Source organism: Mustela putorius, unplaced genomic scaffold (genome assembly GCF_011764305.1).
Source record: "Mustela putorius furo isolate JIRA1106 unplaced genomic scaffold, ASM1176430v1.1 tig00000874_pilon_pilon_pilon, whole genome shotgun sequence".
Taxonomy (NCBI): Eukaryota; Metazoa; Chordata; class Mammalia; order Carnivora; family Mustelidae; genus Mustela; species Mustela putorius.
Window position 1 is genome coordinate 8,522,865 of NW_025421505.1, and position 24,980 is coordinate 8,547,844.

The window sequence follows — 24,980 nt, forward strand, 5'->3', positions numbered from 1 at the left end:
AAAGTGATATCTCATTGTGGTTTTGATTTGTATTTCCTGATGGCAAGTGATATTGAATATGTTGCCATGTGCCTGTTAGCCATTTGCATGTCTTTGGAGAAATGTCTGTTCATGTCTTCTGCCCGTTTCTTGATTGGGTTATTTCTTTTTTGGGTGTTGAGTTTGAGAAGTTCTTTATAGATCTTGGATACCAGCCCTTTATATGACATGTCATTTCCAAACATTTCCCATTCCAATGGTTGCCTCTTTTATTGTTGACTGTTTCCTTTGATGTGCAGAAGCGTTTTATCTTGATGAAGTCCCAATAGTTTATTTTTGCTTTTGTTTCCCTTGCCTTTGGTGATGTGTCTAGGAAGAAGTTGCTGTGGCTGATGTCAAAGAGGTGACTGCCTATGTTCTCTTCTAGGATTTTGATGGGTTCCTGTCTCACACTGGCATCTTCCGTCCATTCTGAGTTTATCTTTTTGTGTGATGTAAGAGAATGGTTGAATTTCAATCTACTGCATGAGGCCATCCAATTTTCCCAGCACCATTAATCAGAGAAACTGTCTTTTTTTCCGTTGGGTATTCATTCCTGATTCGTCAAAGATGAGTTGGCCATAGAGTTGAGGGTCAATTTCTGGGGTCTCTATTCTGTTCCATTGATCTATGTGTCTGTTTTTGTGTGAATACCATGCTGCCACAGCTTTGTAATAAAGCTTGAAGTCAGGCATTGTGATGCCCCCAGCTTTGGTTTTCTTTTTCAACATTTCCCTGACTATGTGGGGTCTTTTCTGGTTCCACACAAATTTTAGGATTGTTTATTCTAGCTCTATGAAAAATGCTAATGTTGTACTTTAATAGGGATGATGTTGAAAGTGTAAATTGTTCTGTGTAGCATAGACATTTTAGCCATGTTTATTCTTCTGATCCATGAGCATGGAATGGTTTTCCATCTTTTTGTGTCTTCCTCCATTTCTTTCCTAAGTGTTCTGTAGTTTCTAGAGTTTAGATACTTTGCCTCTTTGGATATGTTTAATCCAAGGTATCTTACAGTTTTTGGTGCTATTGTAAATGGAATTGATCCCCTAATTTCTCTTTCTATGGTTACATTGTTAGTGTATAGAAAAGCAACAGATTTCTGTGAATTGATTTTGTATCCTGACACATGACTGAATTGCTGTATGAGTTCTAGTAATTTGGGAGCGAAGTCTTTTGGGTTTTCCATATAAAGCATCATGTCATCTGTGAAGAGAGTTTGACTTCTTTGTCAATTTGAATGCCTTTTATTTCTTTTTGTAGTCTGATTGCTGAGGTTAGGACTTCTAGTACTCTGTTGAATAATAGTGGTGAGATTGGGCATCCCTGCTGTGTTCCTGATCTTAAGGGAAAAGCCCTTGGCTTTTCCACATTGAGAATGGTATTTGCTGTGGGCATTTCATAGTTGGTTTTTATGAAACTAAGAAATATCCCCTCTATCCCTATACTTGGAAGAATTTTAATCAGGAAAGGGTGTTGTATTTTGTCAAATGCTTTTTCTGCATTAATTGAGAGGATCCTATGGTTCCTGTGTTTTATTTTATTAATGTGTACTATCATGTTGAATGATTTGTGAATGTTGAACCACACTTGCATTTCAGGAATAAATTCCAGCTGGTCGTGATGGACAATCCTTTTAATGTACTGTTGGGTCCTATTGGTTAGGATCTTGTTGAGTGTTTTGGCATCCGTATTCATCAGGGATATTGGTCTGTAATTCTCCTTTTTGATGGGGTCTTTGTCTGGTTTTGGGATCCAGGTAATGCTGGCCTCATGGAATGAGTTTGGAAGTTTTCCTTCTGTTTCTATTTTTTGAAACAGCTTCAGAAGAATAGGTATTATTTCTTCTTTGAATGACAGCCTTGCTGGATAAGGTATCTTTGGTTGCATGTTCTTCTTATTTAGTGTCCTGAATATGTCCTGCCAGCCCTTTCTGGCTTGCCAGGTCTCTGTAGACAGGTCTGACATTATTCTGATGTTCCTCCTTCCATACATAAGAAATCTCTTTTCCCTGGCTGCTTTCTGGATTGCTTTCTTGATTCTAAGATTTGCAAGTTTTCCATTTTTAATTCTAATAGTTATTTATAGACTATTTTATATTTTCTATGTACACCCTCATATTATCTGTGAATAGTCACAATTATCCTCTCAATTCTTATTCTTTTTGTTTCTCTTGCTTTAAAACATTTGGTAGCTTCTCCAATCCAATGTTGACTAGAGTAGCATTGTTTGAAGATTTTCATATACCTTTCTCAGTATCTGATAGAAAAGGCAGATGAAACATTGGTAACATATGTGACCTCATTGACATATATGGAACATTACACATTAAGTACAGAACACATTATTTTCCAGGGGTCCTAGGATATTTACCTAGGTAGACGATGTTGTGCCATGAAGCAAATCTACACATTTTAAAGCCTGAAATTAACTAGATCATATTCTTAGACCACAGGGAAATTGAGTTATAGTCATAATGAAAAGAAAACCAGGAAGTCTCTCAATGTTTAAAAATTAAATGTAAGTTTACTACATATCCTAAGGGTCAGAGAGGGAATCACAAGGGAAATTCACAATCTTTCCTAAATCAGAGCTCACAGACAATGGCACTCTATCTGTGAAGAGCAATATAATTAGCTAGACAGGAGTTGAGCCTTAAGTCAGAGTTCTGCCTGCCCCAGCCACACCTGGAAGCCTTGGCCTGTGGTCCCCCCACAGCTGTCCTTTTTGGTGACCCTGAGCTAAGAGGGACAACATGGCCATATGGAAATGGGAAGCTCTATACCCCTGGAGATGACAGTGTTATTGTATTGTCCTCACCAGTCCAGCAGCATGTTTTCTGTGAAATATGACACAATAACAGGTTCTTGACCTTCCTTAAGGTTTGAAAATGATCTCGTGAGTCATCTACTAGAAATACAGATTCAACATGTGTTCTTTCTTCTGGAAAAGAAATAGACCCCAAAGTAATTACGGCTTCTTGAATGCCTGCTCTTGAGAGCCATTACACCAGCTCTTTGTGGAGTTCTCCCTCTTAAACTTCCAAACTATGATGTAGCTATTATTAGTCACATTTTCTAGATGGTCAGACAAGGGCTCAGAGTTGATTTGAGTTCCAGAGGATTTTAGCGTCAGAAACCTAAGTGGGACCCCCAAACTGACTCCAAATCCCTTGTTATTCAATACATGGTACTATTTCCTTCTTATCTCTGGTTTTCTTGATCGGGAAACATCTCAAGTCTCAAGATTTTCTTGTTGTGTGGTCAACTGGAATGAATTCAGCTGGTCTTTTTACCTCTGCCCATTATGATCATTAAGAGTGGAGGACCTCTGAGTAAGATACTCAAAGATCCCTAGGAATAGAGACATTATAACATTTTTCTGATATTAAAGTTACCGAAAGAACTATCTTTTTAAAGTTGATTCAGGTTCTGGCATGTTCAGAGTGTGCTGTAACACAGGTCTGAAATAGTATTCAAAGACCCTCAGCTCACCCTCTTCTACAAAGTGAGACAATGCTTATAAACTTTATTAAACTATTCCCTTACCCATGATTACTTACTTCCAATTAGTCAAAATCTGCAGGGAAAGAGCAAAGACAGTGAACCCAAGCTTTCGGGGGACTTCAAGTTTAAATTAGTGTTGTGACAATGAACTACTCTGTTTTATTCTGTAGTCCAAGGGAATGGTGCCAGACAGCTCTAAGATGATGGGAGGTTCTAAAATTATGACTTTAAATCATATGTATGTTTCAGAGATTTGGACAGGAGAAAGGGAGGAGCTCAGCTTCTGTGAACACCTCTGTTACCTGTGTTGACCATGGAACAGGTAACCTGTAGGCATCATTTTTATTTCTTAGTAGTATTGTTTGTTTCTTAACTTTATCTTATTTTTTTAGTGTTCCAAGATTCAATGTTTATACATCACACCCCGTGCTCCATGCAATCCATGCCATCCATGCCCCCCACCAGGCTCACCCAACCCTCCCCCTCTCTCCCCTCCAAAACCCTGTTTGTTTCTCAGAGTCCAGTCTCTCGTGCTTCGTCTCCCCCTCCAATTTCCCCCAACTCCCTTCTCCTCTCCTTCTTCCAGTGTCCTCGATGTTATTCCTTATGCTCCACAAGTAAGTGAAATCACATGATAATTGACTCTCTGTGCTTGACTTATTTCACTCAGCATCATCTCCTCCAGTCCCGTGCATGTTGATACAATAGTTGGGTATTCATCCTTTCTGATGGAGGCTTAGTAGTATTGTTAAAGGTGATTTTGCTGGCGGTGGCAGCACCTGACACTCAGCACCTCCTGCCGTGTTCTGGGATGGCATGTCCCGAGGTGAGCACATAACCACTGTTTTAATCATTATTTTCTCTACACAGATGTGGACTACTGTATTTGACTTTGCTTATGCAGGTCATAAGTTCCAAAAGGCAATCTGATGCACAGAGGCATACATTCAAAAACACTCGAGATTGAAACAACATGCTTTAATAAGGAATGATGCATGGGGCACCTCGGTGGCTCAGTGGGTTAAAGCCTCTGCCTTCAGCTCAGGTCATAATCCCAAGGTCCTGGGACCGAGCCCCGTGTCAGGCTCTCTGCTCAGTGGTAAGCTTGCTTCCTCCCCTCTCTCTGCCTGCCTCTCTGCCTACTTGTCTCTGTCTGTCAAATAAATAAAATCTTTTTAAAAAAAAATAAGGAATGATGCATCATCTACATATGTATCAAATTTGGTGAGTCCTTGTTCTAACAAATAAGGATTTTTCCCCTTTTCTATGATATACACAACCCCACTGATAATGTATTATATGAACATTTTTCCTTTTGCATCTCCAGATTATATTCATTGTCTGAGGTAAATTAAATCACCAAGATTTGCTGTCAGTATTTTAACACCTACATTGGAAAACAGACCCAGGGTTGTAGTCCACTAAAATCCATCATACAACCTTATTAACCTGTCTTGGGATTCCAGTTTAGTGCTGGAATTTATTCCTGATTACCACTACATGGGAAAGTGGGACATCTGCCATCCCAGCTCTAGGAGAACCAACTAATATCCAGCAAATGAAGACCATTTTGATAGTCTTTGACACTAATTTTTAAGATACAAATTTATAAACTGATTTTTGTAAAGGACTGGGTTTTAAAAGTGTATTTAACTTGATGTTTTCTATCAGCATAAATGAGTTAAAATGATCATTTAATAGTTGTCAAAAACAGTTGCCAGAGATAATCTTCATGAAGGAAATAAGCCTGCAAATGACTGTTTGCTAGTGGGAAGTATGGTTTTTAATATGTAAGAGATATTGCTCACACCGAAAAATGCCTCAACTTTGAGTATAAGAAATCACCTTGAGTGGCATCTAGATTCCTAAAGAAGAATGATTGTACAGTTTGGATTAAGTATCTTGGACTGGTTTTAAACAGTGTTTTGTCCTGAATCTGCCAAAGCATCCGTCCAGCTTGGTATCCTGTGAAAATTTGTTATTTTCTGGGTAGACATTCTTATACAGCATTGTCTTTAAAATCAGATTGTCCCTTCTATATTGGGGTGCCTGGGTGGCTCAGTGGGTTAAAGCCTCTGCCTTCGGCTCAGGTCATGATCCCAGGGTCCTGGGATTGAGCCCAATGACAGGCTCTCTGCTCAGTGGGAAGCCTGCTTCCTCCTCTCTCTCTGCCTACTTGTGATCTCTGTCATATAAATCAATAAAAAATCTTAAAAAAAAAAAGAAATAGTTTGAAAGCATTTTTATGTTTTCTAATTTAAAAATTAATATTTTCGTAGAGATATCGTGCAATAAAGCTGAAGTAGGATGTGTGGATTTTGCAAATGCTTTAACAGCGGACAAAATTTTACATTTGTGGGCACCTGGGTGGCTCAGTGGGTTAAGCCGCTGCCTTCGGCTCAGGTCATGATCTCAGAGTTCTGGGATCGAGTCCCGCATCGGGCTCTCTGCTGAGCAGAGAGCCTGCTTCCCTCTCTCTCTCTCTCTGGCTGCCTCTCCGTCTACTTGTGATTTCTCTCTGTCAAATTAATAAATAAAATCTTTAAAAAAAAATTTGGGGGCGCCTGGGTGGCTCAGTGGGTTAAAGCCTCTGCTTTCGGCTCAGGTCATGGTCTCAGGGTCCTGGGATCGAGCCCCGCATGGGGCTCTCTGCTCAGCGGGGAGCCCGCTTCCTCCTCTCTCTCTCTCTGCCTGCCTCTCTGCCTACTTGTGATCTGTCAAATAAATAAATAAAATCTTTAAAAAAAATTTTTACATTTGTAAAATTAATATATTGTACTGGTACAACATAGTTTTAAATTGTATTTTAAAAAGCTTTAAAAAAAAAGGTGTTTTTGTCTCAAGTTCCTCTCTTTAGTAGTAATTGCAATGATAATGGAAATTTTTGTCTTTTACCATCCATGAGCCCCAGATCCTGGGCTCCCAGGGAAGCTATCCTTTAACGTTTTACCAAGCTCAAAATGACTGGGTAAAATGTCAGAGCATGAGCCCTATTTCTGCCCCAAGCACATGTTGTACATCTCCTAGAAGAAGAAAAAGATAACCAAAAAATGTCATTGCAAATGTATGGAAAAGAAAAACAAAAGAATCTCTCCTTCTCCCATAACATTAAAGTCATACTAACTTGCACATACTGAAGACATAAGAAAAAGTCTGTAACTTTCTGGAATGTTCTTCCTCATGATGATGTGTAGCTCAGTATGTAAAACAAAACAGAATCTAGAAACCCGTCCTAAATGTTCTTCCCCCAGAGCACTCCCTTCCTTGTGAAGATTGTGTCTCCCAGGCAGCTGTCTCAACTTGGGTTTGAATAAAACTCTCTTTTCTCTCTAAAATGTTTAAAAGGGTTTGTTCCTTTAGTGTAGACAATAACAATGTGTTTTGTTTTGTTTTTTTTTAAGTTAAAAATCAATGTTCCTGGTTCACAACTCCAACATCACAGAAGGGCGCCTACTCTTGTTCATCCTGGAGCTCCCTGCAGAACCAAGCATATGTGTATATATATTCCAGCACAAATGGGCTCATCCTAGAGGATGCTGGAAGGTCTGAAAAGCACTATCCACTCCATGGGTGAAACCAGGTGAAGCTCCTCCAGCTAGAGCATTACTTTTTGGGTCTTAAAATTGCCTTGGAAATGTGGGAAACTATTGCTTTTCCTTTTTTAAAAAAAAATATTTTATTTACTATTTGACAGAGAGTGACACTGTGAGAGAGGGACACAAGCAGGGGTAGTGGGACAGGGAGAAGCAGGCTTCCCGCTGAGCAGGGAGGCAGATGTGGGGCTGGATCCGAGTACACTGAGTACCCTGGGTCATGACCTGAGCTGAAGGCGGACGCTTAACAACTGAGCCACCCAGGCGCCCCAACCATTGCATTTCCTAAAGCCCAAACCTGGGAAGGTCTGAGAGCTCCTGACCTTGCCAGGAGCCAGGAACAGCTCTGCAGGCAGGGCTCGTGCTGGATGGGGAGGGGCAGGGTCTGAGGGTGCTCTGCAGCCAGAGGGGTCCCTGGAAGGGGGCAGGTGTCTGGGGGAGGGGGTGCTCTGCCCACGACCTGCCCATGCCTGTCCCTCAGAGCCAGGTGTTTGAGCGAGGAGGCTCTGCCTCCGAGAATACCGGCAAAAGCAGGGAGGCACGGATGTAAGGGCGGGTCGCTTGGTACAGGCAAGAGCGGTATCCAATAGGCTATGGGCACCACCCTTCCCGACCAACTCATTAGCATGTTGGTGTGGAGCTGTTTCCTCTGTGGGCGGACCCAGAGCTGCCAGAAGTTGCAGCGGCGGGGCGGCAAAGGGACTCTGGGAGCGGTCCTGGGCTTGGGTCCTGGCTTGGTGAGTTCGGGCTGTGCGCTGTGTGGGGCTCCAGCGGGGTAGGGTCCTTGAAGGGTACCTGAAGCGAGTTCATCGTGGGTACTCAGATGGGTTTTCTTTTTCCCTTGAAAGTCTCAACTGCCCGATGTCCATCAGCTGGCCCTGTCCCCCACATCCTTGAACTCCAGCGCGCCAGCTCACCAAGCTTTTGTAGGATGGGTTGTGGACATTTCAGGGTTTCCTGCATCCCCAGGAAGAGTGCATGTAAAGACAGCACACAGTCCCTAACTTCAGTGGGGTGCCACCTGTCCCCTGACACAGAGCAAGTAATGGACCTTGAGCAGCACCCCGAGTTCAGCAGGGTGTCCCCTGTTCCCCACCCCCCACAGGTGTGGTACTAACAAGCCCCAGAACAGTTCCCCAGCTTCAGAATTTTGCGTCCTGTCCACGGGGTTGGTGGTAATGGGCTGTCAGGGTTGTGCAGGGGGGTCCTCCAGGTTCCTGCCCCTCCCGGCACAGGTGTGGTGCTAACGAGCCCCAGAGCCATCCCCCAGTTTCAGCATTGTCCAAGTTCCCAGGGAATGATGGTAATGGGCTGTCAGGATCCTGCAGAAGCATCCACCAGGTGGGGGCCTGGAAGCTGGAGGAAACCAAACCCCACTCAAGTTGCATGAGGAACAGGTGAGTTGAGGTGCTCAATTGGAAGGATGATTTCATTCTTCCAAGAAAGACAAAGTAATTTGTCTACCTTAGAATATTGATAATTACTACTTAAGAAACAAGTATGTGTTTCCAAAAAGAAAAAAAAAAGAGGAAAGAAAAAAAAAGAAAAGTATGTGTTTTCTCTTCTCCCAGGAACAGAAGCAGGTGCGCCGGCGTTAGGTCAGAGGAGCCTTCTCATCCCCACCTGCCAACACTTCTCTGATTTGGCTCCATGAGACCCAAAGTTTTGAACAACAGCATCTGAGTCAGTCACGCAGCTCATCACAGGACGTCAGCGTTCTGAGAAAGCCGCAGGTACATTGGGCACAATGTCACTTACATGTCAGGACTGGAGGTAAAACTTCTTTTTAACCCAAAACCTCCTGGACTTTTCTCTCTTCTCTAGTTGAGCCATGAAGTAAGACTGGAGTAGCTGTCCACATTCTGGATTTGGTGCGAGAGTTCCTTAGTTTCCCTGCAGGTAGAATATCACAGGGAAAACCTGCATTCAGTACTTTTTTTTTTTTCCACGTGGAATGTCCATGAGAGCCTCTGGTGTCTGTCTTTCTGTTTCTGAGTTACTTAGCATAATGCTCCCAAGGTCAGTGTTTCCATGTCTGGTTACTGTGAATAATGCTGCCGTGAACATGGGAGTGCATCTCTCTTTTGGGGGGCATGTTTTTGTGTTCACCAAAGAAATACTCAGAAGAGCAAATATCGGGTCATGTGGTAGCTGTATTAATTTTTCCCAGAATCTCCACAGCATTTGTCACAGTGGCTGCACCAATTTCCATTCCCACCAGCAGTGCACAGGGTCCCCTGGTGTACACACCCTTGGCCACACGTGGTGTCTGTCTCTGGGACGATTGCCCTTCCCACAGTTGTGAGGTGATAGCTCATTCCGGTTTTGACTTCTGTTTCCCTGAGGACAATTAGTGATGTTCAACAACTTTCTCTGTGTCTGTAGGTCACCTGTCTGCCGTCTTTGGAAAGTAGCTATTCACATATTCTCCCCAATTTTTACATTTTTGTTTGGATTTGAAGGAGTGTTTTACGTATTTTGGATATTAGCCTCTTCTCACACTTACAGTTTGCAGATATCTTTTCTCATTGGGGGGGTTGCCTTTTCAGAGTTTGATGGTCCCTTTTGTCGTGCAGAAATTTCAGCTTGATGTCCTTCCACTTGTTTATTTTTGCTTTTGTTGCCTTTGCTTTTGGTGTCTGATGTAAAAGTCTCTTCGCCAAAACCAGTATGAAGAAACTTACTACCTTTTTTTTCTTCTTGGAGGTTTATGGATTCAGTTCGACCATTCATGACTTGTATGTGTGGTGTAAGAGAGTGATGTAGTCACATTCTTCTGCACTTAGTGTCCAGTTTTCCCAGTACCGTTCACTGAAGAGACAGTCCTGTCCCCATTGTATATTTTCTGCTGCTGGGTCTTAAGTTAAGACCATACATGTGTGGGTTAGCTTCTGAGGTTTCTCTTTTTTCTTCTCTTCTTTCTCTTCTCTTTTCTTTTTTTCTTCTTTCTTTGCTTCCTCCCATCTGTCCTTCCTTCTTTCTTGTCTTACAGCTCATTTGTTGGGAAAATATTTTTCCTGTCAGAATATAGGCAGTGTGGACTTCATTGGCGACGTCTTCATACTCTTTGTTAGGACATTTCTCCTAAATCTGTGTTCTTGTAAATGAGTAGCTGAACAATAGCTTTGAACAGGTTGAACATTTGGGCAGAAGTACTTAAGCAGTATTCTGTTCTTCCTTCAAACACCAGATTGTGTCTGATTGTCTTCTTTTGTGATGCTCTCAGTTGTCATGATGGATTTCTATATTTTGTTTTCTGTGGTACGTTTATTAAAACGAATTTAATTTTTCTTAAAAGTGTGGATTCTAAATCATCTGTATTTTATAATATATATTTATATAAAATAGCATGTTTAAAGAAATGCATTTATTGGGGCTCCTGGGTGGCTCAGGGGTTAAAGCCTCTGCCTTTGGCTCAGGTCATGATCCCAGGCTCCTGGGATGGAGCCCTGCATGGGGCTCTCTGCTCGGCAGGGAGCCTGCTTCCCCCTCTCTCTCTGCCCACTTGTGATCTGTCAAATAAACAAATAAAATCTTTTAAAAAATGCATTTATTGGAAGCCACTGTTGGAACAGGACATAAATATTATTAACTCCCATTCAGAGTTAATAATTCTATCAGAGCTAAGTGTAAGTATGCCTTTAATATATGAATGAATAAACTTTGCCAAAAGTACTATGATTATTAGTTTCTGAGATTTCTATTCCATTGACCTGTGTGTCTGTTTTTATGCCAGTCCCATACTGTTTTGATGTCAACAGCTTTGTACTCTAGCTTAAAATTGGAGTGTGCTGACTCCTGGTCACTTAGTCGCTTGTTTGCTTGATTGCTTTTTTATCAATGAGATTATTTACTTATTTATTTTTACTTAGTTTACATTTGTATTCTACATGTTTTTCTGTCACTTTTTTATTATGATCATGAAATGTGTTATTTGTTTCATGCACAAAGGTTTGTGATCCTTCTGTTGTACACACCACACAGTACTCACCGCAGCACATCCCTCCCCATGACCATCACCAGCCACCCCAATACCCCACCCCCTCCCCCTCAGAATCCCTGTTTGTTTCCTGAGTTTAAGTGTTTCTTTTCTTTTTTTTTTTTTTAAAGATTTTATTTATTTATTTGACAGAGAGCGATCACAAGTAGGCAGAGAGGCAGGCAGAGAGAGAGAGAGGGAAGCAGGCTCCCTGCGGAGCAGAGATCCCGATGCGGGACTCGATCCCAGGACCCTGAGATCATGACCTGAGCCGAAGGCAGTGGCTTAACCCACTGAGCCACCCAGGCGCCCAGTTTAAGTGTTTCTTAGGCTCTGTCTCCCTCTGTGGTTTCATCTTGCTTCCTTTTTCCTCTCTTCCCCTTGATCCTCTGTCTCACTTTTTAAATTCCACATATCATCAATGAAATAAGGGGGCCGATGATAGTGGTGGAGGCCTTAGGGGGACATGCAGGTTTTTCCAGCTCTGAGGGTTTTGCACAGTTCCAAAAGGCATGGTTTCCTTCTGGGGGGGCAGGCAGAGTCCTGCAGTGTGACTCAGGGCTCCCCAATCTGTAGGCCTTGGGGACCAGGACTCTGGGTTAGAATGAGAGCCAAGGGTCATGGCTGGTCTGATCTGCCAGAGCTGAGGCGAGCTTCCCACATGGCTGAGTTGAGGGTGGGGTTCAGGATGAGTTGAGGCTGCGGGTTTGTGTCCGAGAGTACACCGAATGTGGGGGCGACCTCAGGTGGGCATGCAGGTTTCCCCGATCTGCGGGTTTTATGCAGCTCCAAATGGTTTCCTTCTGGGGAGCAGGCAGAGTCCTGTAGTGTGGCTCAGGGATCCTGAATATGGAGGACTTGGGGGCCAGGACTCTGGGACTGAAGCCTAAAACCCAACCTAGGGCTAAGGTTAGGGCTTAGGGGAATCCACTGGTGCTGAGGTGAGCTCCCAGTGGGCTGAGTTGAGGGCGGGGCTCAGACTGAATGTCAGGTTGCAGGTTTTTGCGGGGAGAGGGGGGCCTCAGGTGGGTGTGCAGGTTTCACCCACTCTGAGGGTTGTTTGCAGCTCCAAATGGAACAGTTGCCTCCTGGATTCCAGGCAGAGTCCTGGGGTGTGGCTCAGGAGTCCCAGTCTGGAGAGCTCTGGGGTTAGGGTTAGGGCCTAGGGACATGGCAGGCCTGATCTGCCAGTGCAGAGGCAGGATCTTTGGGAGGCTGAGTTGAGGACCGGGGTCAGGTGGTTCATCAGCCTCTGGGTTTTGTGGCCAGGAGAAGCTGACAGAGGTTCAGGGAATGTCAGGGAGGCATGCAGGTTTCTCCTGGTCTGAGGGTTCTGCGTGACTTCGAATGGCACGGTGTCCTCCTGGGCAGCAGGCAGACTCCTGGAGTATGGCTCCAGGGTCCCCAATCTGGAGGGCTCAGGGACAGGCCCCTGGGGATGGAAGACTGAAAACCCAGCCAAGGGTTAGTGTGAGGACCTAGGCATGGTTTCCTCCTGGGTGGCAGGTGGAGTCCTGCATTATGGCTCAGGGGTCCTCAACCTGGAGGGCTTAGGGTGGCCAGGCCTCTGGGAATGGAAGTCTGAAAAACCAACCTAGACCTAGGGTTAAGGCCTAGGGACATGGGAGGCCCCATCTGCCAGCACCGAGACAGTAACGCCTTGGGGCTGAGTGGAGGGTGGGGTCAGATGGGGCATTAGGCTGCAGGTTTTTGGCCAGGGGGCCGCTGACAGTGGCAGTGGTTTCAGGGGTGCATGCAGGTTTCTCCCACTCTGAAGGTACTGTAGAGCTCCAAAAGGCATGGTTTCCATCAGGGTGGGGGGCAGGTAGACTCCTGGGGTGTGGCTCAGAGGTCCCCAATCTGGAGGGCTTGGGGGCCAGGCCTCTGGGAACGGAAGCCTGGGAACCCAACCCTGGGTTAGGGTTCAGGCCTAGGGGCCTAGCAGGGACCAACTCCCAGTGCTGAGGCTGGCTCCCTGGGGTGCTGAGTAGAGAGGGGGTTTGGCTGGCATTTAGAGGCGACCTGGGCCACACCTGCACATGGTGTTTAGAGTGCTTTCTCGAAGGCTTCAGGGGACACCATGCGAGACCCCAGGCCAGGCCCAGGCGGCTCCCCCAAAGGCCCCCGCTGCCAGAAGCGAGTTTGCCAGGGCTTCTGGCCAATTCTCACAAGATTTCTGCCCAAACTGACATGGATTTGGGCAGAAAGCTCGTGAGAATTGGCCAGCATTGGGAGGTGATTCAGGCTGCCCGCCCGTGCTGTGCTGGGAGTGCGTACTCGCTAGGTGCCTGTTGGGGTCCTGTGGGACTTTGAGGCATGATCACGTGGCTCCAGACAGCCCCCGCAGAGGAGAGCTCCCTGGGGACGGGTTTCAGGGAGGGGGTGAGACTGAGCATCAGGCTCCTGGTTTTTGGCACGTGGGCGCTGAAGCTGAGTGTGGCCTGAGGGGGTCATGCAGGTCTCTCTTGCTCTGAGTTTCTCGGAGCTCCCGATGGCACTCTTTCCTCCTAGGTGGCAGGCGGACTCCTGGGGTGTGGCTCAGGTTTCCCCAATCTGGAGGGTATGGGGGCCAGGCCTCTGGAGACTGAAGTCTGAAATTCCAAACTAAACTTATCATTAGGGCATCGGGGCATGGCAGGCCCGATCTGCCGGCACTGAGGCAGGATCCCTGGGCATCTGAGTTGAGGTCAGGGGTGTTGCAGTGTGTCAGGCTCCAGGTTGGTGGCTGGGATGGGCCGCCGAGTTTGGGGGTGGCTTCAGGGAGGCACGCAGGTTTCTTCTGGTCTGAGGGTTCTGCACAGCTCCAAATGGCAGTTTCCATGTGATGGTAGGCAGACTCCTGGGGTGTGGCTTTGGGGTCCCCAAACTGGAGGGCTTGGTGGACAGGTCCCTGGGGACAGAAGCCTGAAAACCCAACTTAGGGTTTGGGTTAGGGTCTAGGATCATAGCAGGCCCGATATGCCAGTGCTGAGACCAGCACCCCAGGGGGCTGAATAGAGGGAGGTTTTGGCCATGTGTGCACCTGACTTTTAGAGTGCTTTCTTGTACGGTTCGGGGTGTGACCACTCAGGACCTCAGGCCAGGCCCAGTTGGCTCCCCTGAAGCCTGTGCAGCCAGAAGGGAGCTCGCTGGGGTTTTCCAGCCAATTCTCACGAGCTTTCTGTCCAAATCAATATTGATTTGTACAGCAATTCAGGCCACACTCACATCTGCTGTTGAGAGTGCTTTCTGGCTAGGTGTGTGTTGTAACCACGGGAATTCGGGCCAGGGACACCTAGTTTCATGAGTGGTGAAGTCAGAAGGAGAGTGTTTGGGAATTCTTCTGGATAGAGGCATGCTGGTGGCTTCAAGAAGCTTGTCAGGAACCCTGGGGTGAATTTCTTGCCTGATGCTGGGTGAGTCAGATTATCCCACAGGTTTTCCATTTCCTCCTCAGGAAATTGCTGGCAGGTAATGTTCTGCTTAAAACAGAACCCACCTGCACTGTCGGTGGGCATATGGGCTGTTGCAGCCACTGTGGAAAAGAGTATGGCGGTTCCTCCAAAAGCTAAAAAAACTGAACAATCCTAGGATCCAGAAATTGCACTCCTAGGTATTGCCCCAAAGGACACAAAAATGCATATTCGATAGGGTACAAGCACCGTGATGTTTATAGCAGCATTATCAACAACAGCAGAAGTATGGAGGGACTCCCAATGTCCATTCGCTGAAGAATGGAGAAAGAAGATGTGGGTGATCTGCATCTCTACCTCTGGCTCTATCTCTACACAATGGAATAGGACCCAGCTTCAAAAAGAATGAAATCTTACCATCTGCTGGATGTGGATGGATCTAGAGTGGATTAAGCTCCACAAAATCAGTAGGATAAGACCAACACCCTATGACTTGACGCCTATGGAATTTTCAGAAAGAAAACAGATGAACATAGTAAGGGGAGACAGATAGGCCAATGAAGAAACAGACTCCACCTTAGAGCGCAAACAGAGGGTTGCTAGAGGGAAGGGGTTGGGGGGATGGGCTCAGTGGGCGATGGCTATTAGGGAGGGCACTTGTTGTGATGAGCTCTGGGTGTACTTGCAGGTGAGGAATCACAAAATCCTACCCCTGAATCAAAGGAATTAACACCGCATGGAAATGAATTGGGATTGAAGTCAATGAAGAAAAGACCCTATTCTGCTTCGTGAAGAGTGAGGTAAAAATGGAGTGACTTTCGCTCTCCTATTCTGTAGATGATCATTTTCAAGCACACTGTGATAGAATACACTAGTTTCTTATTGCATAAGGAGGCCTCAGAAAGCTGCCATGAAAGATTCAGATCTCAGAGCACGTTGATGTTCCATTGATATGTTCCTTCCAGTTTGCCCAGGTACAAAAGGAAGTGAAGAGAAATAGGACAGAAGAGGAAAGGAGGTGTTAAGCAGTCAGTAGGTAGCCTTCCCCCTTTCTCATGGAAGCCCTGGGCCAGTGTAAATTTAGAAGAAGGAGGTCGGGGGGGCGGGGATCCCAGAGCTTTGTGGCAGATGAGTTCCTTGTCTGCCTAGAGCTGACAGGGGTCCCTGAGGAGAGCTGAGCTAGTGGTATGGCAGGCCCAACTGCTGGTCTGGAGGTGGGTTCCCCGAGGGGCTGAGTTGAGGATGGGGGTCAGGCGGCACATCAGGCTCCGGGTTTGTAGCCGGGGGCTGCAGAACGTGGGGGAGTCCTCATGAGGGCATGCAGGTTTCTCCAGCTCTGAGGGTTCTGCGCAGCTCCAAACGGACTGGTTTCCTGCTGGATGGCAGGTGGACTCCTACAGTATGCTCCAAGGTTCCCAATATATAGGGCTTGGGGGACAGGCCTCTGTGGAAGGAGCCTGAAAACACAACTTAGGGTTAGGGTTATAGTCTTAGGGCATGGCAGGCCCAATCTGCTGGCGCTGAGGCAGGCTCTCCTCAGGGTTGAGTTGAGGGAATGTGTCCAGCAGTGCGGTAGAATCGGGGTCTCTGGCCAGGGGGACTGCTGATGGTGGGGGTGGCTTTAGAGGGGCATGCAGGTTTCTCCTTCTCTGAGAGAACTGTGGAGCTGCAAACAGCACATTTCCCCCCTGCATGGAGGTCAGATTCCTGGGTTGTCACAGAGAGGTCCTTAATCTGGGGGGTTTGGGGGTCAAGCCTCTTGGGATGGAAGCCTGAAAACCCCACCTAGGGTTAGGGTTAGGGCCTAGGGCCATTGCAGGCCCTATTTGCCAGCTCTGAGGCAGGCTTCCCTCAGGGCTGAGTTGAGGGCATATGTCCGGTGCCGCAAGAATCCAGCTTTATGGCCAGGGGGGCCGCCGATGGTGGGGGTGGCTTTAGGGAGGTATGCAGGTTTCTGCCCATCTGAGGGTGCTGCGCAGCTCCGAAGCTCAAGGTTTCCTCCCATGTGGTGGGTGGAGTCAGGGTGTTCACTCAGGGGTCCTTAATCCGGGGGGCTTGGGGGCCAGGTCCCTTGGAATGGAGGCATGAAAACACATATCAGGGTTAGAGTTAGAGACTGGGGGCATTGCAGGCCTAATCTGAGGCAGGATCCCCCTGGGCCTGAATTTAGGACATACATCGGGCAACCCGGCAGAATCAGGGTTTGTGGCTGGAGGGCCGCCGATGGTAGGGGTGGCTTTAGGGGAGCATGCAGGTTTCTCCCACTCTGAGGGTTTGGTGCAGCTCCAAACAGCACGGTTTCCTTCCACGGGGTGGGTGGAATCCTGGGGTGTTGCTCAGGAGTCCTTAGTCTGGGGGGTTTGGGGATTAGCCTCTTGGGATGGAAGCCAGAAAACCAAAACTAGGGTTAGGGTTTGGGCCTAGGGGCATGGTAGGCCCAATCTGCTGGTGCTGAGGCAGTCACCTCAGGGGGCTGAGTAGCGGGAGGCCTTGGCCTCGAATGCGCCCGGCTCCTAGAGGGCTTTCTTGCAGGGTTTGGGCTTTGACCATTCGGGACACCGGGCCAGGCCTAGGCAGCAGCCCTGCCAGCCCGCGCCACCAGAAACGAGTTCACCAGGGGTTCTCCAGCCAATTCTCACGAGCTTTGTGCCCAAATCAGTATTGATTTGGGCACAAAGCTCGTGAGAATTGGCCGGCATTGGGCGGCAATTCGGGCCACGCTGGCGTCTGTGGTCTAGAGTGCTTTCTTGCTAGGTGCCTGTCACGGCCATCCAGGACCACAGGCCAGGCCGATGCGGCTCCCATGAGGCCCCCTGCGCAGGGGAGAATTCCAGGGGCAGAGTTGAGGGAGGAGGTCCGGCTGAGCATCAGCCTCTGTGTTTGCAGCCTGGTGGGGGACCAAAAGTGGGGGTGGCCTCAGGGGGGACATGTGGGTTTCTCCCACTCTGGGGGTTTTGCGCAGCTCCAAACGGCATGGTTTCCTCCTGGGTGGCAGCAGGAGTCCTGGGGTGTGGCTCAAGGGTCCCCAACGTGGAGGGTTTGGGGGCCAGGTCTCTGGGGATGGAAGACTGAAAACCCAACCTAGGGTTAGGGTTAGGGTCTAGGAACATGGCAGGCCTTATCTGCTGCTAAGGTGGGATCCTCAGGGGGCTGAGTCGAGGACGGGGGTCAGGTGCGTGTCGGGCTCTGGGTTTTGTGGGGTGCGGGGAAGGTGACCGCTGAAGGTGGGTGTGGCCTCAGTGAGGCATGCGGGTTTCTCCCAATCTGAGGGTTCTGTGCAGCTCCGAATGGCACGGATTCCTCCTGGGTGGCAGGCAGACTCCTGGTGTTTTGCTCAGAGGTCCCCAATTTGGCGATGCAGTGCCCCAGTGGCTTTAGATCTGTTGAGGCGTTGTGAGCTGCATTAGGAGACGCTGGCAGGCCCGGCAGTGCCAGTTCACACCACTGGAGGGAGTGGTGAGCCCTGGTGCAAGAGTCCCTGGAAGGCATGGCAATGCTGCTTGCCACCACTGGAGGCAGTGGCGAGCTGCAGTGGGAAACGCTCCTTACGAGGAGTCCGTGCAGCCTCTTGACTCTGAGGGCAGTGGTGAGATGCTGGGTGAGAGACCCTGAAAGGTGAGGCACTGCGGTTTGTTTTTACGAGAGGGAGTGGTGAGCTGTATAGTCTGTTTCCCCAGGCTCAAGAGTGGTGGTAACAGGCCCAGAAGCCGGGGCCCCCACTCAGCATTGTGGCCCGTTTCCCCAGGTTTGCAGGTAACATGCTGTCAGAATGGTTCAGGAGAGCCCTCCCAGTGGGGGTCTGGTGGGGGAGGTGGAAACCAAACCTGGATGGCTCAGTGGACAGGGCCCTGGGGACAGAGACTGAAAACCCAACTGAGGGTTAGGGCGAGGGCCTAGAGGCACTGCAGGCCCGATCTGCCAGCCCTGGGGTGAGCACCTCAGTGGACTGAGTAGAAGGCGTTCTTGGCGGTGCATGCGCCTGGCTCATAGAGGGCTTTCTTGCGGGGTTTGAGCCGTGACCACTCGGGACCCCAGGCCAGGTGTAGGTGGCAGCCCTGCGGGCCTGTGCTGCCAAAAGCATGTTCGCCAGGGGGTTTCTGGCCATTTCTCACGAGCATACTGACCAAATCCATATCGATTTGGGAAGAAAGCTCGTGAGAATTGGCCAGCATTGGGGGGTGATTCTGGCCATGCACACGCCCCGTGTTTGGATTGCTTTCTCTCCAGTTGTGTGTTGTGGTCGTTATCAGTTTGAACTATGGATAGCTCGTGAGAATTGGTCGGGAACTCATGAGAATTGACCAGAACACTTGGTGAACTCTGTCCCAGCGACAGGGACCCTCACGGGTGCCATCAGGCCCTGCCTGTGTTCCCAAGTGGTCACAACCTGAATCGTGTAAGAAAGTGCTCTAAATGTCAGGCCCGCATACAGACCACATTGCTCAGAACACGGGTAAACCCCATACTCTCATCAGCCCCCCAGAGAGCATGCCTCAGCACCGCAAATTCGGGCTTGTCATTCCTGTAGGTTCTAAAGCTTGCCCTACTTGCATTTTCAGACTTCCTTCCCATAGGTTGAGCTCCCAAGCCCTCCAGATTGGGGACCCCTGCACCACACACCATTATTCTGCCTGCCACCCAGAAGGAAACCATTCCAATTAGAATAGCACAAACCCTCAGAGCAGGAGAAACCTGCATGGCCCCCTTAGGCCACCCCCAATTAGCTGCCACCATGGACACAGACTCGCAGCACGACACTCACCTGACACTCACCCACAACTCAGCCCCCTGGGGACCTCACCTCTGCGTGGGCAGATCGGGCCCTAATTCTAACCCTTGGTTGTTTTTCAGGCTTCCCTCCCCAGAGGTCTGGCCCCAAGTACTCCAGATTAAGGACCCCTGAACCACACTGCAGGAGTCTGTGTGCCCCCCAGGGCCCTCCTGGACACAAAACCACAGTCTGTGATACCTGCCATCACCTCAGCCCATTTGGCCTCTTTCCCCAGAGGCCAGGCCCACAAGCCCTCCAGACTAAGAACCCCTGAGCTACACCACAGGACTCTGCCTGCTTCCCAGAAGGAAACTGTTCTATATGGAGTTGCATAAAACCCTCAGAGTTGGAGAAACCTTTATGTTGCCCTCAGGCCACCCTGACTTTTGGAGGCCCCTGGATACAACCCACAGGGTGCCACTCAGACTGACCCCCACCCTAAACTCAGGTTCCTGGGAGCTCGTCTCAGTGCCTGCAGATCAGGTATGCCATGCCCCTAGGCCCTAACACTTACCCTAGGTTGTGTTTTCAGGCTACCATCACCAGAGGCCTGGTTCCAAGCCCTCCAGATTGGGGACTGCTGAGCCACACCACAGGACTCTGCCTGCCCCGTAGAAGGAAACCATGCCATTTGTTGCTGTGGAAAACCTGCAGAGTGTGAGACACCTCCGCGCCACCCTGAGGCCATCCCCCCACATTCAGCCACCCCGGTGGACACAAACTCACAGCCTGACACACATCCTGACCCACGCCCTCAACTCTGCCACCCAGGAAGCTGGCCTCAGTTCTGGCAGATAAGGCCAGCCATGCCCCTTGGTCCTAATTCTAACCCAGAGTCCTGGCTCCCAAGCCTTCCAGACTGGGGACCCCCTGAGACAAACCACAGGACTCCACCTGACCCCCAGAAGGAAACCATGCCATTTGGAGCTGGAAAAACCTGCACACAGCCTTAAGACATCCGCCAGCATCAGCAGCCCCCCTTATTTCATAGATAATATGTGAAATTTAAGAAATAAGACAGAGGATCATAGAGGAAGAGAGGGAAGAAGGAAGCAGGATTAAACCAGAGAGGGAGACAAAGCATAAGAGACACGGAAACTCAGGAAACAAACAGGGATTCTGAGGGGGACAGGTATGGAGCAATGAGGTTGCCATGATGTCATGGGAAGGGTATGTGCTGTGGTGAGTACTAACTGTGTGGTGTGTAAAACAGAAGGATCACAAACCTGTACCCTTGAAACAAGTAACACATTATATGATCAATTAAAAAAGGAAGTGAAAGAAAAACATGTAGAATACAAATGTAAAGTAAAAATAAATAAATAAATAACCTCACTGATAAAAAAAGCAATCACGCCAACAAGTGACTAAGTGACCAGGAGTCAGCACACTCCCAATTTCAAGCTAGATTACAAAGCTGTTGTCATAAAAACAGTATGGGACTGGCATAAAAACAGACACACAGGTCAGTGGAACACACTAGAAAGCTTGGAAACTGATCAATAGAATTCTTAACACTGAATGGGAATTAATAATATTTATGTCCTGTCCCATCTGTTGCTTACAGTAAAAGCATTTCTTTAAACATGATGTTTTATATAAATATATATTATAAAGTAAGGGTGACTTAGAATCCACACTTTTAAGAAAAATAAATTCACTTTAATAAACCTACCACAGAAAAGGAAACATTGATATCCCTCATCCCAACTGAGAACATCACAAAAGAAGACAATCAGACATGATCTGGTGTTTGAAGGAAGAACAGAATACTGCTTAAGTACTTCTGCCCAAATGTTCAACCTGTTCAAAGCTATAGATCCAGCAACTAATTTACAAAAACACAGATGTCAGAGAAAAGGCCTAACAAAGAATATGAAGACATCATCAATGAAGTCCACACTGCATATATTCTGACAGGAAAAATATTTTCCCAACAAATAAACCGTAAGACCAGAAAAAAAGAAAGAAAGGGAAAGGAAAGTAAAAAGAGAAACCTCAGAAGCTAACCCACACATGTATGGTCTTAACTTATGACTCAGCAGCAGAAAATATACAATGGGGAAAGGGCTGTCTCTTCAGTGAACGGTACTGGGAAAACTGGACACTAAACTCAGAAGAATATAACTGGATCACTGTCTTATACCACACATATGAGTCATGAATGGATGAATGACTTGAACATAAGAACTGAACCCATAAACCTCCAAGAAGAAATCACACGTAGTAAGTTGCTCTCTACTGGTATTAGGGAATAGACTTTTACATCAGACACCAAAAGCAAAAATAAACAGGTGGAAGGACATCAAGCTGAAATTTCTGCATGACAAAAGGGACCATCAAACCCTTAAAAGGCGACCTTTCCAATGAGAAAAGATCTGTACATCGTATGTGTGAGAAGAGGCTAATATCCAAAATATGCAAAACACTCCTTCAAATCCAAACAAAAACTGAATAAAAACTGGGGAGAATATGTGCATAGCTACTTTCCAGAGACGGCATGCAGGTGGCCAACAGACACAGAGAAAGTTGTTGAACATCACTAATTGTCCTCAGGGAAACAGAAGTCAAAACCGGAATGAGCTATCACCTCACAACTGTGGGAAGGGCAATCGTCCCAGAGACAGACACCAGGTGTGGCCAAGGGTGTGTACACCAGGGGACCCTGTGCACTGCTGATGGGAATGGAAATTGGTGCAGCCACTGTGACAAATGCTGTGGAGGTTCTGGGAGAAATTAATACAACTACCACATGACCCGGTATTTGCTCTTCTGAGTATTTCTTTGGTGAACACAAAAACATGCCCCCCAAAAGAGTGATGTACTCCCATGTTCACGGCAGCATTAACCAGACATTAATCAGCAATAACCAGACATGGAAACATTGACCTTGGGAGCATTATGCTAAGTAACTCAGACACAGGAAGACAAACACCAGAGGCTCTCATGGACATTCCACGTGGAAAAAAAAAAATACTGAATTCATAGATAGTGAGACCAGATTGGTGGTTGCCAGATTCAGGGATGGTGGGGGTAAATGCGTGAAGGTAGTCAAAGGTGCCATGTTTGAGTGATAAAATCCGCAAGTCATGAAATGTTCTGTGAAACATGGAAATGAAAGCTAATCCTGCAGGATGGGGTACAGGCTCCCCTGCTACTTCAAAGTACAGTGTTCCTAGGGAACCTTTCACAGCAGAAGTGGTGTAAATGGAAAAAGGAATGAACATTCATTTCTACAAGAAAAATGAGTGAGCATGCTCAGACGCCAAAAGTTCTTTGGCCTCAGGACACAACATCCTAAAGGATGCCCAAAATGAATGGAGATAAAGCACAGCAGATGCTCCCAGACACAATTCAAAGTGCTGGTGGCTGGGTGCAGAGAGCAGTGCCCGGGAAAGAGCTGGTTGGGATGCACGCAGCCTCTCTAGTGGTTCCCACAAAACAGATGCTGAATGCGATGCTCACTTTTTGACTTTTTTCATAAGAGGGAAATCCTCTTCAGGTTTCTTCCTGCTCATGGAGCTGGGTGATAACATGGATCTTTCCAAAAAGACAAGTGTCTTACCATGAACTTTGATAAAAGTGGGGAAGACTTGTACTTGAAAGTTACTGAGGGGGTAGATGTTCAGAGATCTCCCGGACACAAACCTCAGCAGGTCCACTGTGAAAGACCTTCCTCAGCAGGTGGAACACGGACTACCTCCTACCCCCAGAAACCTCCTCCTTTGCCTCACTCAGGACAACCCACAAGAGATGGGAGTTAACTCAATTCCTCCTTTCTCCCATTCCTAATATCGAACCCATTGGCAAATCCTGTGAGCTCCATCTTCAATAGGTACCCAGAATAGTACTAACCTCTCAATTTTTAAAAAAGATTTTTAATTAATTAGCTTATTTGTCAGAGAGAGAGAGAGAGCACGCACAAGCAGGCAAAGTGTCAGGAAGAGGCAGCGAGAGATGCAGGCTTCCTGCCAAGCAAGTAGCCCAGTGCAGGACTCATCCCAGGTGCCTGGGATCATGACCTGAGCTGAAGACAGTGGCTTAACCAATTGAGCCTCCCAGTCATCCAGCATTAACCCCTCTTTCCAAGGCTGCCTGTCTGGTCCACACTGGAGCCCATCTCTTGCCCGAGTTCCTGGAAAAGCTTCACCATTGACTTCCCTTTCCCATCTTTAACACTGTGTCATCTGTTCTCGACACTGTAGCCAGGATGACCCAGTGGAACAAGGTCCCATAGAGTCACAGCTCTGCAATGGCTTTCTGTCACCCTACTGTCACCTCCTTGAGGTCATGTCCCAACTATCTCCTCTGGCCACAGGGCCTTCCTGCTCCTCCTGGACATACCTGGTATGCTCCTGCCCTAGGGCCTTTGCATATGCTTAGCATATGCTTTCCCTTCTGTGTAAAAAGCTCTAAGTGAGTGATATCACTGACCTTCTTTTGAACTTGACTCAAGAATCACCTTCCTAGTAAAGACCCAGCTGGCTCCTATGTGAAGAGCAAGCAAAACTGCCACCTCCCCTTCAGCACCCGAGCCCTGTCTCCTGCTTTCTATTTCCAGAGAAGTTATCACAATCACCAGGCCATCTCAGCAAGGGAGAAATGGAGGTCTACTCGGATGATTTCACCATTGACTCTCTCTGATTTTCTAGTCCAGAGCCCTGGGGGAAAAGGTGACCAGAGCTCTTGGATAGCCAGGATGCCTGGGACAATGGGTCCCCCTATGGCACCCTGAAGACCATCAGGAAAATGAACCATAAGAGGAATCCACTTTCACATGAGACCTCATACCAGAAGCCTTCTTTGATTCCAGGTGAGCACACACACTTCCTCCCTTTGCCCGATGTGCTCATCTGAGAAAGCTGAGCAGAGAAGCATCCCAAGGTCCAAATCTCCCTCTGGCCAAGGTCCTGGGAAACAGACATCTCTCCTCCCTGCGCCAGCCACCTGTGATTGAAGTCTGCTGGGGCAGAATGGGGCACCTGTCCCTCTTTCCTGGGACATCATCACAAACCAGGCTTTGCTGCACAGTTTTCGGGAAGGAATCACCAGCAGCAGGCCACCCAGGTTCAGTCTGAGTCTCGTATGCCAGGCCCCATGTGAAATGAGAGCTTCAAAGAGACTGGGGTACTGTGTGGCCTTGGAACCTAACGGCAGGAGCTAAGATTTCAGTTCCAAATGAACACTGGCCTCTTGCACACAGCACAGCAATGTGGAGGATTTCTCAGGGGTGTGGCTCTGGAAGAAGTGCTTCTACAGCTGAATTCACAGACAACAGACAGAGGACATTTGCGGTGCCTCGTCCAAGGAAGCAAGGGGCACACTGGGCAAGAAGCCATAATGCTGCCTGTGGGCTGCTTCCCACCAAGCCCCCTGCTGAGATGAGGGCTGGAGAACCCAACAGGAAGCAAGTTTCCTATCACATCTGCAGCAGGAGGGCTGGCTGGGGAGCAGAGTCCTATCCCTGGAGCAAGCTGGCCTGTGCATCAAGAGTGAGGGCCACTGCCACAGCCTCACAGTGTCCCAATTACCTGATCTGACTGCCCTACCATGGTCACACCTGCTGCCACGGTGACTCCTAAGACCCAGACACTGCTTTCCTCCCAAGCTCAATGCTGCTCACAGAGAAGCCAAATCCAGCCTCAGAAACATGTTCCGGAATTCCCTGGGTTTGTCTACACTGGCCCACCCAGATGTCCCTTCCAGATCATTACTCAAGTG

The 24,980-nt window shown here is 47.8% G+C and overlaps 1 long non-coding RNA gene across 2 annotated transcripts; it reads left to right on the forward strand.

Moving 5' to 3' along the window:
* Positions 1 to 7,789: 7,789 nt before the first annotated feature.
* On the forward strand, positions 7,790 to 22,756 carry LOC101670895. Of its 2 annotated transcripts, none has more exons than XR_001176459.2 (4): positions 7,790 to 7,854; positions 8,689 to 8,850; positions 15,177 to 15,288; positions 19,792 to 22,756. It is a non-coding gene; the product is annotated as an uncharacterized LOC101670895 (long non-coding RNA). The 2 variants fall into 2 exon arrangements; XR_006608398.1 differs by lacking the exon at positions 7,790 to 7,854 and adding an exon at positions 7,869 to 8,514.
* The last annotated feature ends 2,224 nt before the right edge of the window (positions 22,757 to 24,980 follow it).